The sequence below is a fragment of the Triticum urartu genome, chromosome 3A (genome assembly GCF_056163025.1).
Source record: "Triticum urartu cultivar PI428250 chromosome 3A, HENAU_Tu73, whole genome shotgun sequence".
Classification (NCBI taxonomy): Eukaryota; Viridiplantae; Streptophyta; class Magnoliopsida; order Poales; family Poaceae; genus Triticum; species Triticum urartu.
The window spans coordinates 238,269,948-238,290,158 of NC_141875.1; positions in this window are offsets into that span (position 1 = coordinate 238,269,948).

The window sequence follows — 20,211 nt, forward strand, 5'->3', positions numbered from 1 at the left end:
ACTGGAGAATTGCCTTGAGAGGCTGCTTTGTACTTCCGCTGCGATAGCCGCCGTATGCTCCTCCGTTCGGAGAGAGCGTTCGGTGTTTCCATTGACCGTGATGACTCCTCGAGGGCCTGGCATCTTGAGCTTGAGCTATGCATAGTGCGGCACCGCATTGAACTTGGCAAATGCGGTTCGCTCGAGGAGTGCGTGATAGCCACTACAGGACGGGACTATGTCGAAGATTAACTCCTCGCTTCGGAAATTATCCGGAGATCCGAAGACCACTTCAAGTGTAACTGAGCATGTACAGTTGGCCTCTACACCTGGTATGACGCCTTTAAAGGTCGTTTTAGTGGGTTTAATCCTCGAGGGATCGATGCCCATTTTCCGCACTATATCCTGGTAAAGCAGGTTCAGGCTGTTGCCGCCGTCCATAAGGACTCTAGTGAGGTGAAATCCGTCAATAATTGGGTCTAGAACCAATGTGGCGAATCCGCCACGACGGATGCTAGTGGGGTGGTCCTTTCAATCAAAAGTGATCGGGCAGGAAGACCATGGGTTGAACTTTGGGGCGACTGGCTCCATCGCGTATACGTCCCTTAGCGCATGCTTCCGCTCCCTCTTGGGGACATGGGTTGCGTATATCATGTTCACCATCCGCACTTGTGCGGGAAAACCTTTCTGTCCACTGTTGTTCGGTGGGCGAGGCTCCTCCTCGTCATCGCTATGCAGCCCCTTGTCTCTGCTTTCGGCATTTAACTTTCCTGCCTGATTGAACACCCAACAATCCCTGTTGGTGTGATTGGCTGGTTTTTCGGGGGTGCCATGTATCTGGCATGAGCGGTCGAGTATTCGGTCCAAACTGGATGGGCCCGGAGTATTTCTTTTGAATGGCTTTTTCCGCTGACCGGGTTTAGAGCCTCTGAATCCGGCATTAACTACCGTATCCTCAGCATTGTCGCCGTTAATGCGGCTCTTTTGCTTGTTGCGACATGACCTGCCACTGCTGTCCTTGGTATCCGAATTACCAGGGCTCTTGGTCATGTTATTGCTGCGAGCTAGCCAGCTGTCTTCTCCCGTGCAAAAGCGGGTCATAAGTGTCGTGAGGGCTGCCATAGATTTCGGCTTTTCCTGTTCTTGGTTAGGAACCATGTCCAGAATTGTCTGGCCGATTCCTCTGGCTGCCGAATTATGTGGCTAAGGTCATCGGCGTCTGGTGGTCGCACATAAGTGCCCCGGAAATTGTCGAGGAATGCGGTTTCCAGGTCCTCCCAACAACCAGTTGATTCTGCTGGCAAGTTGTTAAGCCAATGACGAGCTGGTCCTTTAAGCTTGAGTGGGAGGTATTTGATGGCGTGTAGGTCATCACCGCGGGCCATGTGGATATGAAGGAGATAGTCCTCGATCCATACCGTAGGATCTGTTGTGCCATCGTATGATTCAATGTTCACGGGTTTGAAACCCTCGGGGATTTGATTATCCATTACTTCATCTGTGAAGCATAGTGGGTGTGCGGCGCCTCTGTATTGGGCTATATCACGACGCAACTCAAACGAGCTTTGTCTACTGTGTTCGGCCCGGCCGGATTTACTGTATCCGGAGTGACGATTACCGTCTCCTGCCGTGGGGCGCCCACGCGATCCGTAGATCGATCTTGTTTGCCTTGCCTTGTCCTCCAATATATCTCGCAGGTCTGGCGCATTTTCCCGTGCCTTGGTATTTTTTGAGCGGCGCCGGGGTGCGGCTTGAGTGGAGGGCCAAGAGGCCTCTCTATCGCGGCCACGGGGTGGCCGGTCGGCCGCAGCATGCGCTGGTGATGTAGGTTTAGGTGCTTCCTCCTCTAATCGGGGTAGCAACCTGCGCTTTGGGTAGATCTTGGAGGGGCGTTCGAGTTCATACTCTTCGGCCGCAAGGACTTCAGTCCATCTATCGGCTAGCAAATCTTGATCAGCTCTAAGCTGTTGCTGTTATTTCTTGAGGCTGCTCGCCATGGCCATAAGCCTGCGTTTGAAACGCTCTTGTTCGACGGGATCCTCCGCACGACAAATTTGTCGTCGTCGAGGCTTGCCTCGTCTTTGGAGGGAGGCATATAATTATCGTCCTCGACCTCTCTGTCTGCTGCTCTCTCATGAGGGCTGGCTTCTCCATCCTCCCATGCTGAATCTTGCTGGAGGTGGTTGTCTAAGGCACTGTCCGGGGTGTTATTATCTCCCGTGCCGGAATCAACGTTTTTGCTTTGGCGGGATTTAGAGCTGCGCCGCTAACACCAGCGCATAGGCTTCTTCTTGGAGGGGTCATCCTCCGCTGTTCCATCGCCATTGCCTTCTTTTGGGGTGTCGACCATGTATATATCATACGACAAGGTGGCTTTCCAGTGCCCTATAGGCGCTGGTTCTTGATCGTCTCCTGCATCGGCATCCATACCGTCGATGTCTTCGGAGGCAAAGTCAAGCATGTCGGTTAAATCATCGACAGTGGCTACGAAGTGGGTGGTGGGTGGGCTTTGAATTTCTTTATCATCCGCATCCCAACCTTGCTGACCATAGTCCGGCCAGGGCTCTCCTAATAAATAGAGAGACTTTAGTGAATTCAGAATATCGCCGAAGGGCGACTGCTGAAAGATGTCCATGGCGGTGAACTCCATGATTGACGCCCAATCGGGTTCGATCGGTAGGGGCGCGGAGGGCTTGGAGTCTGGAGAGGAGTCCGGCTCCATGGATTCACGGGCTTCGCAGAGAATAGTGCTGGTGTTCGGCTCGATCGCCGTAGAGATTGCAGCCCTCAAGGCGGTGTCCAACCACCCATCCTCGATTGGCGCAGTTGGCTCCAACTTAAGGGTCAGAGCTGATGCGGGTGCGGCCTCCAGGGTGAGACTTTTCTCCCCGGGCCTAAAAGTGACGACACAGAGGAACTCTCAATGAAAGCACCAATGTCCGTGTCAAAACCGGCAGATCTCGGGTAGGGGGTCCCGAACTGTGCGTCTACGAGGATGGTAACAGGAGACAAGGGGCACGATGTTTTTACCCAGGTCCGGCTCTCTCGATGGAGGTAAAACCCTACGTCCTGCTTGATTAATATTGACGATATGGGTAGTACAAGAGTAGATCTACCACAAGATCAGAGAGGCTAAAACCTAGAAGCTAGCCTATGGTATAATTGTATGTTCTTCCTACGGACTAAAACCCTCCAGTTTATATAGACACCGGAGAGGGCTAGGGTTACACAGAGTCGGTTACAATGGTAGGAGATCTACATATCCGTATCGCCAAGCTTGCCTTCCACGCCAAGGAAAGTCCCTTCCGGACATGGGACGAAGTCTTCAATCTTGTATCTTCATAGTCCAGGTGTCCGGCCGAAGCTATAGTCCGGCTATCTGGACAGCCCCTAATCCAGGACTCCCTCATCCCTCTTCAGATGTATTCCGACCATCGTCTATCAATTGATAGTAAAGTGTTTGTGTGCATTCATGTTCATCGATGCCTTTATTCTTGTGGTCTATTAAACCGTTCTATTTCAGAATGACTAGGAGAAACAAACTCCAGTACCTCATCCATTTTTGGGATTGGGTCAGAGTAGTGGTACTCCGCAGATCAAAATGCTAATCCAGCTTTTGTTCTACTCTACCCTAGAGTATTACCCCCTTTATGTCAGGATTGTCATGAGAATTGCACCATCTCTTATGAATTCTTGATGCAGTGATACTATCGCGGTCGTTGTTCCTCCCTCGGTCCCCGTGTTGTTACAACTAGAATACCGACAAGTGAACCATGATGTGTGAAACCAATACTCCTAGCAACCCTATTGCTCGGTAGTTAATGGGAGATAAATTTCATTCTTAGCGCGTTGGTTATTGAATCATCATTCTAATACAGATTGTGTTACCTAGTCCATTTTTCCTGGTGCACTCTTTGATCAATGAGTTAGGACTGCATCAATCCCTCACTCTTCTGATCATGTCGTCTTACCCAGCAAGATTGTTCTCGAGCTTAATAACATATCAGTGGTTCATGATTTTGTGAATATCTTCTCAGAAGTATTACCATGTTGTTCCTTGACTGTTATGTTGAGTTCGTGATCAAGTTGGTTTTCCTATAAACCATCCCTTCTCCAAGAATCGGTGTCAGATATACCTGAGCTAGTTGGTTAATCTAAACAACAACTTGGAGCGTTGGAAGATGAAAGCTTGCCCGACTTAGTTCATCCTAGATGGATATGTTTTGTATGTGTGTGTGTGTGTTGAAGAAATATGATATCTTCATCCATTGGTCCTCGTGATCAATTGTCGGGTATACTGTCTTGTCAAATCTTTGATTTGAGTATGGGTTATCATCAAATCATATCAGAACCGACGATATTCGTAATGTTGTCTCACTCATGTTTGTTTCCTCGAGCATACACCATTATATCTTTTGGGTATGACCGATGCTATCACCTTGTTCACATAATTGTGGAATTCCACTTATATGGAAACCTGGATGAATTGTTGTTGAGCCCATCAACAACATTTTTATCTTCTCCATGATTCGTGTTGAACATCTAGCCTGTGTTGGAAACTTTGTGAGCAATGCCTTCATGTTCCGTTCATGAGGTATATGTTGTTGGGGAAAGTAGTAATTTAAAAAATTTCCTACGCACACGCAAGATCATGGTGATGCATAGCAACAAGAGGGGAGAGTGTTGTCTACGTACCCTCATAGATCGTAAGCGGAAGCGTTATGATAACGCGGTTGATGTAGTCGTACGTCTTCACGATCGGCCGATCCTCAGTACCGAACGTACCGCATCTCCGCGTTCAGCACACATTCAGCTCGGTGACGTCCCCGAACTCACGATCCAGTAGAGCTTCGGGGAAGAGCTTCGTCAGCACGACGGCGTGGTGACGGTGTTGACGAAGCTACCGACACAGGGCTTCGCCTAAGCACCGCTACAATATGACGAGGTGGACTATGGTGGAGGGGGGCACCGCACACGGCTAAGAAAGATCAATGATCAACTTGTGTGTCTATGGGGTGCCCCCTGGCCACATATATAAAGGAGTGGAGGAGGGGGGAGGGCCGGCCTAGCCATGGCGCACCCTGGAGGAGTCCTACTCCCACCGGGAGTAGGATTCCTCCTTCCCTAGTTGGAGTAGGAGAAAAGGAAAGGGGGGTGCCGCCCCCCATCCTAGTCCAATTCAGACCAGAGGGGGAGGGGGTGCGCGGCTTGCCCTGGCCTCCTCTCTCTCTCTCCACTATGGCCCATTAAGGCCCATACAATTACCCGGGGGGGTCCGGTAACCTCCTAGTACTCCGGTAAAATCCCGATTTCACCCGGAACCATTCCGATGTCCAAATATAGGCTTCCAATATATTGATCTTTACATCTCGACCATTTCGAGACTCCTCGTCATTTCCATGATCATATCCGGGACTCTGAACTACCTTCTGTACATCAAAACACAAAAGCTCATAATACCGATCGTCACAGAATTTTAAGCGTGCGGACCCTACGGGTTCGAGAACTATGTAGACATGACCGAGACACGTCTCTAGTCAATAACCAATTGCGGAACCTGGATGCTTATATTGGTTCCTACATATTCTACGAAGATCTTTATCGGTCAAACCGCATAACAACATACGTTGTTCCCTTTGTCATCGGTATGTTACTTGCCCGAGATTCAATCGCCGGTATCTCAATACCTAGCTCAATCTCGTTACCGGCAAGTCTCTTTACTCGTTTCATAATGCATCATCCCGCAACTAACTCATTAGTTGCATTGATTGCAAGGCTTATAGTGATGTGCATTACCGAGAGGGCCCAGAGATACCTCTCCGACAATCGGAGTGACAAATCCTAATCTCGATCTATGCCAACTCAACAAGTACCATCAGAGACACCAGTAGAGCACCTTTATAATCACCCAGTTACGTTGTGATGTTTGGTAGCACAAAAAGTGTTCCTCCAGTAATCGGGAGTTGCATGATCTCATAGTCATAGGAACATGTATAAGTCATGTAGAAAGCAATAGCAGTAAACTAAAATGATCAAATGCTAAGCTAACGGAATGGGTCAAGTCAATGACATCATTCTCCTAATGATGCGATCCCGTTTATCAAATGACAACTCATGTCTATGGTTAGGAAACATAACCATCTTTGATCAATGAGCTAGTCTAGTAGAGGCATACTAGTGCACTCTGTTTGTCTATGTATTCACACATGTATTATGTTTCCGGTTAATACAATTCTAGCATTAATAATAAACATTTATCATGAAATAAGGAAATAAATAATAACTTAATTATTGCCTCTAGGGCATATTTCCTTCAGTCTCCCACTTGCACTAGAGTCAATAATCTAGATTACACAGTAATGATTCTAACACCTACAGGTTCGAGAACAATGTAGACATGACCGAGACACGTCTCCGGTCAATAACCAATAGCGGAACCTGGATGCTCATATTGGCTCCCACATATTCTACGAAGATCTTTATCGGTCAGACGGCATAACAACATACGTTGTTCCCTTTGTCATCGGTATGTTACTTGCCCGAGATTCGATCATCGGTATCTCAATACCTAGTTCAATCTCGTTACCGGCAAGTCTCTTTACTCGTTCCGTAATACATCATCTCGCAACCAACTCATTAGTTGCAATGCTTGCAAGGCTTATGTGATGTGCATTACCGAGAAGGCCCAGAGATACCTCTCCGACAATCGGAGTGACAAATCCTAATCTCGAAATACGCCAACCCAACATGTACCTTTGGAGACACCTGTAGAGCTCCTTTATAATCACCGAGTTACGTTGTGACGTTTGGTAGCACACAAAGTGTTCCTCCGGCAAACGGGAGTTGAATAATCTCATAGTCATAGGAACATGTATAAGTCATGAAGAAAGCAATAGCAACATACTAAACGATCGGGTGCTAAGCTAATGGAATGGATCATGTCAATAACATCATTCTTCTAATGATGTGATCCCGTTAATCAAATAACAACTCTTTTGTTCATGGTTAGGAAACATAACCATCTTCGATTAACGAGCTAGTCAAGTAGAGGCATACTAGTGACACTATGTTTGTCTATGTATTCACACATGTATGATGTTTCAGGTTAATACAATTCTAGCATGAATAATAAACATTTATCATGATATAAGGAAACAAATAATAACTTTATTATTGCCTCTAGGGCATATTTCCTTCAGTATCCCACTTGCACTAGAGTCAATAATCTAGTTCACATTGCCATGTGATTCAATACTAATAGTTCACATTACCATGTGATTAACACACATAGTTCACATCGTCATGTGACCTACACCCAAAGGGTTTACTAGAGTCGGTAATCTAGTTCACATCTCTTATGTGATTAACACCCAATGAGTACTAAGGTGTGATCATGTTTTGCTTGTGAGATAATTTTAGTCAACGGGTCTGTCACATACAGATCCGTAAGTATTTTGCGAATTTCTATGTCTACAATGCTCTGCATGGAGCTACTCTAGCTAATTGCTCCCACTTTCAATATGTATCTAGATCGAGACTTAGAGTCATCCAGATCTGTGTCAAAACTTGCATCGACGTAACTTTTTACGACGTACCTTTTGTCACCTCCATAATCGAGAAATATTTCCTTATTGCACTAAGGATAATTTTGACTGTTGTCCAGTGATCTACTCTTAGATCACTATTGTAATCCCTTGCTTAACACAGTGTAGGGTATACAATAGATCTGGTACACAACATGGCATACTTTATAGAACCTATGGCTGAGGCATAGGGAATGACTTTCATTCTCTTTCTATCTTCTGCCGTGGTCGGGCTTTGAGTCTTACTCAATTTCACACCTTGTAGCACAACCAAGAACTCTTTCTTTGACTGTTCCATTTTTTGAATTACTTCAAAATATTTTCAAGGTATGTACTCATTGAAAAACTTATCAAGCGTCTTGATCTATCTCTATAGATCTTGATGCTTAATTTGTAAGCAGCTTCACCGAGGTCTTTCTTTGAAAAACTTCTTTCAAAACACTCCTTTATGCTTTGCAGAATAATTCTACATTATTTCCGATCAACAATATGTCATTCACATATACTTATCAGAAATGTTGTAGTGCTCCCACTCACTTTCTTGCAAATACAGGCTTCACCGCAAGTCTGTATAAAACTATATGCTTTGATCAACTCATCAAAGCGTATATTCCAACTCTGAGATGCTTGCACCAGTCCATAGATGTATCGCTGGAGCTTGCACATTTTGTTAGCACCTTTAGGATTGACAAAACCTTCTGGTTGCATCATATACAATAAATCCATTAAGCAATGTAGTTTTGTTTATCCATTTGCCAGATTTCATAAAATGCGGGAATTGCTAACATGATTCGGACAGACTTAAGCATAGATACGAGTGACAAACTCCCATCATAGTCAACACCTTGAACTTGTCGGAAACCTTTTGCGACAATTCTAGCTTTGTAGATAGTAACACTACTATCAGCGTCCGTCTTCTTCTTGAATATCCATTTAATCTCAATGGCTTGCCGAACATCGGGAAAGTCAACCAAAGTCCATACTTTGTTCTCATACATGGATCCTATCTCAGATTTCCTGGCCTCAAGCCATTTTGCGGAATCTGGGCTCATCATCGCTTCCTCATAGTTCGTAGGTTCGTCATGGTCAAGTAGAATGACCTCCAGAACAAGATTACCGTACCACTCTGGTGCAGATCTCACTCTGGTTAACCTACGAGATTCGGTAGTAACTTGATCTGAAGTTATATGATCATCATCATTAGCTTCCTCACTAATTGGTGTAGTAGTCACTGGAACAGATTTCTGTGATGAACTACTTTCCAATAAGGGAGAAGGTACAATTACCTTATCAAGTTCTACTTTCCTCCTACTCACTTCTTTCAAGAGAAACTCCTTCTCTAGAAAGGATCCATTCTTAGCAACGAATGTCTTGCCTTCGGATCTGTGATAGAAGGTGTACCCAACAGTCTCCTTTGGGTATCCTATGAAGACATATTTCTCTGATTTGGGTTTGAGCTTATCAGGATGAAATTTTTTCATATAAGCATCACAATCCCAAACTTTAAGAAACGACAACTTTGGTTTCTTGCCAAACCACAGTTCAGATTGTGTCGTCTCAACGGACTTAGATGGTGCCCCTTTTTTAACATGAATGCAGCTGTCTCTAATGCATGATCCCAAAACGACATTGGTAAATCGGTACGAAACATCATAGATTGTACTATATCCAATAAAGTACGGTTATGACGTTCGGACACACCATTATGCTGTGGTGTTCCAGGTGGCATGAGTTTTTGAAACTATTCCACATTGTTTTAATTGAAGACCAAACTCGTAACTCAAATATTCGTCTCTGCGATCAGATCATAGAAACTTTATGATGATTTTCCACTTCACTCTGAAATACTTTGAACTTTTCATACTTATGTTTCATCAAGTAGATATACTCATATCTGCTTAAATCATCTGTGAAGGTCAGAAAATAATGATACTTGTCGCGAGCTTTAATATTCATCGGACCACATACATCAGTATGTATGCTTTCCAACAAATCTGTTGCTCGCTCCATTGTTCCAGAGAACGGAATCTTTAGTCATCTTTCCCATAAGGCATGGTTCGCAAGCACCAGGTGATTCATAATCAAGTGATTCCAAAATCCCATCAGCATGGAGTTTCTTCATGCGCTTTACACCAATATGACCTAAACGGCAGTGCCACAAATAAGTTGCACTATCATTATTAACTTTGCATCTTTTGGTTTCAATATTATGAATATGTGTATCACTACGATCGAGATCCAATGAACCATTTTCATTGGGTGTGTAACCATATAAGGTTTTATTCATGTAAACAGAACAACAATTTATTCTCTTACTTAAATGAATAACTGTATTACAATAAACATGACCAAATCATATTCATGCTCAACGCAAACACCAAATAACACTTATTTAGGTTCAACACTAATCCTGAAAGTATAGGGAGTGTGCGATGATGATCATATCAATCTTGGAACCACTTCCAACACACATCGTCACTTCACCCTTAACTAGTCTCTGTTTATTCTACAACTCCCGTTTCGAGTTACTAATCTTAGCAACTGAACTAGTATCTAATACTGAGGGGTTGCTATAAACACTAGTAAAGTACACATCAATAACATGTATATCAAATATACTTATGTTCACTTTGCCATCCTTCTTATCCGCCAATCACTTGGGGTAGTTCCGCTTCCAGTGACCAGTCCCTTTGCAGTAGAAGCACTTAGTCTCAAGCTTAGGACCAGACTTGGGCTTCTTCACTTGAGCGGCAACTTGCTTACTGTTCTTCTTGAAGTTCCCCTTTTTTCCCATTGCCCTTTTCTTGAAACTAGTGATCTTGTCAACCATCAACACTTGATGCTCTTTCTTGATTTCTACCTTCATCGATTTCATCATCATGAAAAGCTCGGGAGTCATTTTCGTCATCCCTTGCATACTATAGTTCATCACGAAGTTCTACTAACTTGGTGATGGTGACTAGAGAATTCTGTCAATCACTACCTTATCTGTAAGATTAACTCCCACATGATTCAAGCGATTGTAGTACCTAGACAATCTGAGCACATGCTCACTAGTTGAGTGATTCTCCTCCATCTTTTAGCTATAGAACTTGTTGGAGACTTCATATCTCTCAACTCGGGTATTTGCTTGAAATATTAACTTCAACTCCTGGAACATCTCATATGGTCCATGACGTTCAAAACGTATTTGAAGTCCCGATTCTAAGCCGTTAAGCATGGTGCACTAAACTATCAAGTAGTCATCATATTTAGCTAGCCAAACGTTCATAACGTATGCATCTGCTCCTGCAATAGGTCTGTCACCTAGCGGTGCATCAAGGACATAATTCTTCTGTGCAGCAATGAGGATAAACCTCAGATTACGGATCCAATCCGCATCATTGCTACTAACATCTTTCAACACAATTTTCTCTAGGAACATATCAAAATAAACACAGGGAAGCAACAACGCGAGCTATTGATCTACAACATAATTTGCAAAATACTACCAAGACTAAGTTCATGATAAATTTAAGTTCAATTAATCATATTACTTAAGAACTCCCACTTAGATAGACATCCCTCTAATCCTCTAAGTGATCACGTGATCCAAATCAACTAAACCATGTCCGATCATCACGTGAGATGGAGTAGTTTCATTGGTGAACATTACTATGTTGATCATATCTACTATATGATTCACGCTCGACCTTTTGGTCTCCGTGTTCCGAGGCCATATCTGTATATGCTTGGCTCGTCAAGTATAACCTGAGTATTCCGCGTGTGCAACTATTTTGCACCCGTTGTATTTGAACGTAGAGCCTAACACACCCGATCATCACGTGGTTTCTCAGCACGAAGAACTTTCGCAACGGTGCATACTCAGGGAGAACACTTCTTGATAATTAGTGAGAGATCATCTTAAAATTCTACCGTCAATCAAAGCAAGATAAGATGTATAAAAGATAAACATCATATGCAATCAGAATATGTGACATGATATGGCCATCATCATCTTGCGCCTTTGATTTCCATCTCCAAAGTACTGTCATGATCTCTATCATCACCGGCATGACACCATGATCTCCATCATCTTCATCTATATCAATGTGTCGTCACGTGGTCGTCTCGCCAACAATTGCTCTTGCAACTATTGCTATCGCATAGCGATAAAGTAAAGCAATTATTGGGCGCTTGCATCTTATGGAATAGAGAGACAACCATAAGGATTTTGCCAGTTGCCGATAACTTCAACAACATGATCATCTCATACAACAACTTATATCTCATCACGTCTTGACCATATCACATCACAACATGCCCTGCAAAAACAAGTTAGACGTCCTCTACTTTGTTGTTGCAAGTTTTATGTGGCTGCTATGGGCTTAGCAAGAACCGTTCTTACCTACGCATCAAAAACCAAAACGATAGTTTGTCAAGTTGGTGCTGCTTTAACCTTCGCAAGGACCGGGCGTAGCCACACTCGGTTCAACTAAAGTTGGAGAAACTGACACCTGCTAGCCACCTGTGTGCAAAGCACTTCAGTAGAACCAGTCTCGCGTAAGCGTACGCGTAATGTCGGTCCGGGCCGCTTCATCCAACAATACCACCGAACCAAAGTATGACATGCTGGTAAGCAGTATGACTTATATCACCAACAACTCACTTGTGTTCTACTCGTGCAAATAACATCAACACATAAAACCTAGGCTCGGATGCCACTGTTGGGGAACGTAGTAATTTCAAAAATTTCCTACGCACATGCAAGATCATGGTGATGCATAGCAACGAGAGGGGAGAGTGTTGTCTACGTACCCTCGTAGACTGAAAGCGGAAGCGTTATGACAACGCGGTTGATGTAGTCGTACATCTTCGTGACCCGACCGATCAAGCACCGAAACTACGGCACCTCCGAGTTCTAGCACACGTTCAGCTCGATGACGATCCCCGGACTCCGATCCAGCAAAGTGTCGGGGAAGAGTTCTGTCAGCACGACGGCGTGGTGACGATCTTGATGTTCTACTGTCGGAGGGCTTCGCCTAAGCACCACTACAATATTATTGAGGACTATGGTGGACGGGGGCACCGCACACGGCTAAGAGAACGATCTTGAAGATCAACTTGTGTGTCTAGAGGTGCCCCCCTGCCCCCGTATATAAAGGAGCAAGGGGGGAGGAGGCCGGCCCTAGGAGGGGCGCGCAAGGGGAGTAGGATTCCTACTCCTAGTTGGAGTAGGTTTCCTCCTTTCCTAGTCCAACTAGGAGAAGGGGGGAAAGGGGGGAAGAGGGGAGGGAAGGGAGAGAGGGGCCGCTCCCCAAACCCCTTGTCCAATTCGGACTGGGCTCGGGAGGGGCGCGCGCCACCTCCTGGTCCTTCCCACTAAGGCCTATTAAGGCTCATTGCTTCTTCCTCGTATTCCCGTAACTCCCCGGTACCTCCAAAAATACCCGAATCACTCGGAACCTTTCCGATGTCCAAATATAGTCATCCAATATATCGATCTTTACGTCTCGACTATTTCAAGACTCCTCGTCATGTCCCCGATCTCATCTGGGACTCCGAACTCCTTCGATACATAGAAACATATAAACTCATAATGAAACTGTCATCGAAACCTTAAGCGTGCGGACCCTATGGGTTCGAGAACAATGTAGACATGACCGAGACACGTCTTTGGTCAATAACCAATAGCAGAACCTGGATGCTCATACTGGCTCCCACATATTCTACGAAGATCTTTATCGGTTAGACCGCATAACAACATACGTTGTTCCCTTTGTCATCGGTATGTTACTTGCCCAAGATTCGATCGTCGGTATCTCAATACCTAGTTCAATCTCGTTACCGGCAAGTCTCTTTACTCGTTCCGTAATACATCATCTCGCAACCAACTCATTAGTTGCAATGCTTGCAAGACTTATGTGATGTGCATTGCCGAGAGGGCCTAGAGATACCTCTCCGACAATTGGAGTGACAAATCCTAATCTCGAAATACGCCAACCCAACATGTACCTTTGGAGACACCTGTAGAGCTCCTTTATAATCACCCAGTTATGTTGTGACGTTTGGTAGCACACAAAGTGTTCCTCCGGCAAACGGGAGTTGCATAATCTCATAGTCATAGGAACATGTATAAGTCATGAAGAAAGCAATAGCAACATACTGAACGATCGGGTGCTAAGCTAATGGAATGGGTTATGTCAATCACATCATTCTTCTAATGATGTGATCCCGTTAATCAAATAACAACTCTTTTGTTCATGGTTAGGAAAGATAACCATCTTCGATTAACGAGCTAGTCAAGTAGAGGCATACTAGTGACACTATGTTTGTCTATGTATTCACACATGTATGATGTTTTAGGTTAATACAATTCTAGCATGAATAATAAACATTTATCATGATATAAGGAAATAAATAATAACTTTATTATTGCTTCTAGGGCATATTTCCTTCATATGTTTGGATGAAAGAAGTGACTTCCTCTAACTCACGCGCATTTGATGTAAGTTGTCGCTGTGGATCCGAGAAAGCTTGTTTGTTTTCCTATGGAATCATTCCAAGTCAGTCATATACGTGCGAAGTATTCTATGTTCTGGTAGACTGTTCATCTTCATTTCATATGTATTCCCTAGCACACCAAGCCACTTATTGATTTGTTTCAGGAGAAGAAGTTCCTTCTTAAGAGCTAAGCATGGCTTATGCAAGGACTTCGACAACCTCATTATTGGTTCCCCACTAGAACTCGGTAGTGTTTTGTTGTAAGACTACCATGTGGTCATGCTTGTCTGGGACAGCGTGTTCACATGTGTGTAGCAGAACCAGCTCATGTTTTGGAGCTTGCTATCGTAGTTGAGTTCCTGAGAATCTTGCAACGTCATCTCATTGATTTGTGTTGCAGATTTTCTTTTCAGACATGCTGAGTCTGAAGAGTCCTGTCAGCAACCAGATCTGAATCTCATGTAGATATGATGGTTGAAAAATTCCCGACATTTGCATTTTGTTTCTAGCTTGCACTGCCATTGTGCCATCTTACTATGGTCTTCCCTCTTAGTGATTGATGTTCAGGATCATTTTAAAAAGTGGTGTACCATGGGTCCCATCCATTTCCAATGATAAGAAAAAAAATCATCCATTGCGTTGTCCTCAACAAGGTACTCCACATCATCCATCCTAGTCTGAGTATACCATTCTTTCGAACTCCTTCAAATGATCGTTTGTGATTTTCTTTGGGCTGGTTTAGAGAGTTTCAATGATTTCTATATGAAAAGTAATTATTTTTGCCACTCGAGGGAATATTTCTATGAGTCACCTCCCCCAAGGTGTCCCGTTATGGAGTCATGCCAATTGACTCCCCGCTACTATGGAACCCATCCACCATCATATTAAGCATGGAATTGTTGCCTACCAAGCCGAACCTTCATCATCTGCCTTCCATCATGATGCAGAGCATCCCATGATCATCCCCATGGACGCACCTACACCTCCAACAACACCATTTGGACCAATGACAAGAGCCCGAGCCAAGGCTATCGAAGATAAGGTGAACTCACTCCTCTCCAAACTTCCACTTTCTATGCATGAGACATGGCTACTACCTAAGTCCGACATGTTGTGCATTACTAGGTACCAAGAGGACCCTCCCGAAGATGCATGTGAAGACGGACAAGTCCCCGAGTCCACGGATGAAGAGAACCAACGGAAGGAGCCAAGAACATCTCCCAGGCCCCGGACATCCGGCCGTGACCCCGAACATCTGGCCCTTGGAGCGTCGTCCACTACAGCTGCTCAACCACCAAGTGCCTATAGGCCCCGGACATCCGGCCCTTCCCGAGGTCCCGGATATCCGCCCTCCTGCCTGGAAATCCGGACACCCCCGAACCCGAGAGCAAAATGGCCAGCTTCACCAGCCCAGACATCCGACCTCCACAGCCCGGACATCCGGCCCTCCGCGAACGCCCGGACATCCAGCCCGACGCCCGGACGTCCGGCCCTTCCCGAGGTCCCGGATATCCCGCCTCCTGCCCGGAAATCCGGACACACCCAAACCCGACAGCAACACGGCCAGCTTCACCAGCCCAGACATCCGGCCCTCGACGAACGCCCGGACATCCGGCCCGATGCCCGGACATCCGGCCTCCCTGTCTGCGCACAATAAAGGGCTGAGGCCCGTGTACCCCTTCTACCCCCCTAGACTATATATACTCCACCTCGTCCAACTTTCTAATGTTAGCAAAGGATTAGCTCATATTTTGTGTGAGAGCTTTGCTCATCCACTTGCTTACCTTCTCCTCGGAGATTCGAGCCTCCACCGGAGAAGATCCCCCAAGCGGATTCAAGACCCCTCTTTAGGGAAGAACTCAAGACCTCCTCACGGAGAAGACCAGTTACCGTGTATCGTCCGTTGTTGACTTTGGATCATGTATATTCCCCTTTGTACTCAAGGATCTAGCACATGTATAACTTGTTCTTGTTAGTTTGAGTGTTCCTATTGTGCTTCACTTGTGTTTTATCTCCTCATGTTCTTCGTGTTCATCGCGGGATCTGCTCCTATCGTGAAAGATCGGCTGATTAGGGTTCCACCGTACATCATCTTGGTATCAAGAGCCACGTTGATCACGATTTCGGAGCCTCCCCGTTGTGTTCTAGCCTTGTTTTTGTTGATTTTGTCCCTAATTCGAAAATTACCCACAAAAATAGCCCCCAATTTTTTTTTGGGATTTGTTGGTGTGATGAAGTTTTGTTGGATTTGATCCGCGGATTTCATGTGTTGCAGGTAGATCTAGCTTTCCATCCACTTTTCCCCAATTTCCATTCGCAAATCTCTCCGAATTTTGCCTGGATTTGACCTCTCCTCGCGATGCTCTTCGAATCCTCCCACGGATCCAGAGCCCGGACATCCGGGCCGATAGCCCGGACATCCAGCCACGACCCCGGACGTCCGGCCCCTGGCAGCACCATTTCCTCTCCACCGCCCGTTTTCCGCCCATTTTTCACCAAATTTTGTTCCGGTGCCCACATATACTTCCGCATACCTCCACCACTTCCGCATAACCTCACCATATACCACATACACAACCGTCGCTTACCAACACCAACTCCGACAATTTTGGTGCAATTTTGCGTTGACAATTTGAGTTGCGGTACCGTGTCCTACTTGTGTTTCGGCTATTTAGGTACGGGTCAACATCAACATCACCGCCGCTCATCTTCGCCATAGACGCGTCATCAACAATGACCACCTCTACTACATCTTGGTATTTGGTCCACCATTTTGACACCATACCGTCCGCAAGAAACGGTAACCTCGCCTTGGTATCGTGATACATCATTCTTTCCATTACATTGATAGCCATCATAGCCTTACTCCTTTGCGTTGATAGCCATCATAGCCTTACTCCTTTGCGTTTCTTACCCGTCGAGACTAGCCATTGAGTATTGCCGACAACGAGACTTGTGCACATTAGTTATCTTACTTCCCGTAGCATACATACATCATTGTTGCATATCTTGGTATCATCTCTTGTGTCACAAGGTTCTCATCGCATAAACAATTGCTATCTTGGTTCGTAAAGCATTGCATGGGAAAAGAGCTCAAACATCCAAGAGCCAAACAAGCTTTTAAGCAACAAGAAAAGATAAGCAAAGAGCTTTTAAGCAAGAACTATAGAATCATACAACATTAAGATTGTCATACTAGATCATCTTCGATCATATCATACAAACACCTTGCATAGAACATATTTGGGATAGAAGTCGTTGCATTCTTGCTAAGTAGGTTGTGCACAAGTTCTTTGTATCCGCCTATTGTGCAATAGTGCTAACGTCTCTCTAGTGTTGTGCAACAAGAGCATTTTTGTGGATTCCACATTTTGGCTCACCCTTGGTTGCATGACCCCACTTATCTTTTTGCGTGTGTGTTTCTGTGTACCTTATATGCTTGGTCTACTTGTTACATTGCATCTTGCGAATCTTTTCCAATATTATTGAAGCTCACTTACAATTGCATCAAATTTTGTGCCACCATCCTCACCAAGCTCCACCATAAGCTTTTACTCGTGTAGGTGTGAGAAACCGACAAGAGCTAGTACCAATTGTGCTATTTCCTTTCCTACATTGGAGTGATCATCGATCCACTTTCAAATTCGGTCAAGGTACATTTGGTATTCGTTCTTCTCTTTCTACCACTCACATTTTTCTTCGAATGATGGATAGGCCGAGTACTTCTACAAACCCACTCTTCATTGAGAACGATGACGACATGAACTCCTACGTCACCAAGAGTCACCTCTTTGGTGCACAACGTGCTTTGCATCAAGAGCAACAAGCTATGAGTGAACGCATCGACAACCTCGCCGCCGACTTGCGACTTTCGGAGCAACGTACAAGGGACTACTTAGACCACAAGCTCGACGATCACAAGCAATAGAATGATGCAAGGATGGACGAAATTTGTGCTTTGTTGCTCAACCACTATTCTTCCACTTCGTCTTCATCAAGAAGGACTCGCTCAAGTCGACAGTCCGACTTCACCCTCTCCGGCTCAAGTACACCGACCTCGAACACTCTACGCCGTGCCGCGCACAACGATCATCAAGGAAGCCTTAATGCTCTAAGCGACACCGACTCTCAAGAGCACCGACGACGTCAAACCCAAGAGGCTTTTGCGCTAGCACGAGAACATCAACATCAACGCCAACATGAAGAGGAAGAGCACGTGCGCCTACACCAAGTTGCACAAGATGCTGAAGCACAACGACAAGAACAACAACTCCGTGAATCTCAAGCACTTGCGGCGCAACAAGCCCTCCAAGATTCAAGTCTAGCCGTAGCCAACCGAGGTCGAAAAGCTCGAGACAAGAAGAAGCACTTCGAGAAGAAATTCAGGAACAAAGATTTCAAGCGCGCATGCATCGTCAAGTTCCTCCTCGAGCTCGACAAGCTCCTCCACAAGCTCGCCAAGAACATCAAGTTCATCAAGAGCATAACGACAATTGAAATCCTCCACGACAAGAGCAACATGAGGTTGACAACCCTCCTCACCAAGAGCAACACGAGTTTGACAATCATCAACAACATGGGCGTCATCATCCCCAACCCTAAAACAATGAAGAACAACGCTACGGAAAGCTCAAGTTCACCATGGCCAAGTTGAACGGAAGGAACAATCCCGAAGAGTACCTTTCATGGGCATTGAAGGTCGACAAAATCTTTCATTTGCACAACTATGAAGAAGATAAGAAGATCGCAATGGAATCCTTGAGTTCCAAGACTATGTCCTCATTTGGTGGGAACAAGTTATCGAAGGCCGAGAGGCAAGAGGAGAACCACCCATCACTACTTGGGCGCAAATGAAGGATGTCATGAGAGCACGCTTTGTGCTTACCTCCTACAACCGCGACCTCTTCAAGGAACTCCAACTACTCAAGCAAGGAACCAAGAGCATTGAAGAGTACTACAAGGAGATGGAGATTGCCATGATACGAGCCAATGTCACAGAAGACGATGAGCAAACTATGGTAGGTTTCTTGAATGGACTCAACCATCCTACCAAGAAGGTATCCGACTTCCAACCATATTTGAACCTCATCGAGCTAGTGCATCAAGCTACAAAGGCGAAACGTCAAGTGCAAGAAGAATTCAAGTATGATAAGTAATCATCCAAGTCATACGACTTATCCAACACCCAAGCTTCAACGAATCCAACACCGCTGAGGGAGTCCTGGATTAGGGGGTCCTCGGACAGCCAGACTATATCCTTCGGCCGGACTGTTGGAGTATGAAGATACAAGATTGAAGACTTTTTCTTGTGTCCGGGTGGGACTCTCCTTTGCGTGGAAGGCAAGCTTGGCAATCCGGATATGTAGATCTCCTCCCTTGTAACCGAGTCTGTGTAACCCTAGCCCCCTACGGTGTCTATATAAACCGGAGGGTTTAGTCCGTAGGAAAACAACAATCAGAATCATAGGCTAGCTTCTAGGGTTTAGCCTCTACAATCTCATGGTAGATCAACTGTTGTAATACTCATATCATCAAGATCAATCAAGCAGGAAGTAGGGTATTACCTCCATCGAGAGGGCCCGAACCTGGGTAAACATTGTATCCCCCGCCTCCTGTTACCAGCGGCCTTAGACGCACAGTTCGGGACCCCCTACCCGAGATCCACCGGTTTTGACACTGACATTGGTGCTTTCATTGAGAGTTCCACTTTGTCGTCACCATAAGGTTTGATGGCTCCTTTGATCATCGGCAACGATGCGATCTAGGCTGAGGTTTTTCTCCCTGGACAGATCTTCGTATTTGGTTGCTTCGTACTGTGGGCCAACTCGCTTGGCTGTCTAGAGCAGATCGAGAGCTATGCCCCTGGCCATCAGGTCAGGTTTGGAAGCTTGAACTATACTACCGACATCTGCGGAGACTTGATCTTCGACGGATTCGAGCCCATGTTAGGTGCGCCGCACTGTCACGACGAGCATGACTTAGCTCTGCCGCCGGACAGTGTTCGGGAGACCACACCTGTGGCAACTCCGGCCCTCAATCCGGAGCAGATCGTGCCATCCGAGGACGGGTGGATGGACCCCGCCATGGAGGCTGCACACCCAGCAGCGATAGAGCCGAATACTGACTTCACCTCCTATGAGACCTGTGTTGCCGGACCCTTGGATTC